Raw genomic sequence first — 1119 nt, forward strand, 5'->3', positions numbered from 1 at the left:
CTTATTAATCGAAGTATGTATGTTTTGTTTTGTTTTGTTTTTAAATTGGGCAATGAACAACTTATCAAAATTATTCATGATTTTCAGTTTGAGATATAAATAGGTAAAATGGTTCGGTGGACTCTTGTACTATGTTCGTTTTGTAATGTGAACACTTTTACTTACATGTTTGTCATCTGGACCTTGAACCCACTAAAAACAATATTTCAAACCATTTGACCGTTGACCAGACCTATGTAGCATTAAAAGGGCTGACTAGGACGAGGCGCATGCAGACACGCGCCTGGGGTACGAGTGAGGGACAATTTTTGGTCAATTTTATATTAAAATAATTAAAAATAAAATAAAAGGGGCTTTTATTCACTTTCTCAACTAATTTTTTTCATTTTGTTCCCCTTTCACTCTAAACTTGCCCTTTGCACACTTCACAGCAATGGCCGCCAAGAAATTCCCCCGTAACCCTAACCTAATCAACGAAATCAGCAAATTCTCGTGTTCCAAAATGTACCACAAAAAGGGCCTTTGGGCTATCAAGAAGCTATCAAGAAGAAAAACAACGGCAAAATTCCCCACCCACCCAAAATCACCGTCGTCATTGCTCCACCCTCAACCATCACCGTCAAACCACCAAAATTCTACCCAGCTGATGACGTGGAAAAACCCTTCATCAACAAACACAAACTAAAACCCACAAAATTGAGAGCCAATATTACACCTGGTACTGTTTTGATTATTCTAGCTGGGAGATTTAAGGGAAAAAGAGTTGTGTTCTTGAAACAACTTGTGTGTTCTGGACTGTTACTTATTAGTGGGTCGTTTAAGGTTAATGGATTTCCATTAAGGAGAGTAAATCAAGCTTATGTTATTGCTACTTCAACGAAAGTCGATGTTATTGGAGTTAAGATTGACAAGATTCAACGAAAGTTTATGTTATCCCTTATCTTTGTTGTGGTTTATATTGTCGTTGTTGTTCATTGTCAAAAAAAAAAAATGTTGTTGTTCCCTGAAGAGGGTCTTTGCTGGTTGATATTGTTGTTGTTGTTCATTGTCCAAAAAAAAAAAAAACTATATATTCCTGAAGAGGGTCTTTGCTGCGGTTGATATTGTTATTGTTCAGGG

General features: G+C 36.6%; 1 pseudogene; it reads left to right on the top strand.

Annotated features, from left to right (window-relative positions):
• Window positions 1-401: 401 nt before the first annotated feature.
• LOC124890651 lies at window positions 402-1101 on the top strand (annotated as a pseudogene).
• Window positions 1102-1119: the final 18 nt, after the last annotated feature.

The sequence above is a fragment of the Capsicum annuum genome, unplaced genomic scaffold (assembly GCF_002878395.1).
Source record: "Capsicum annuum cultivar UCD-10X-F1 unplaced genomic scaffold, UCD10Xv1.1 ctg21537, whole genome shotgun sequence".
Taxonomy (NCBI): domain Eukaryota; kingdom Viridiplantae; phylum Streptophyta; class Magnoliopsida; order Solanales; family Solanaceae; genus Capsicum; species Capsicum annuum.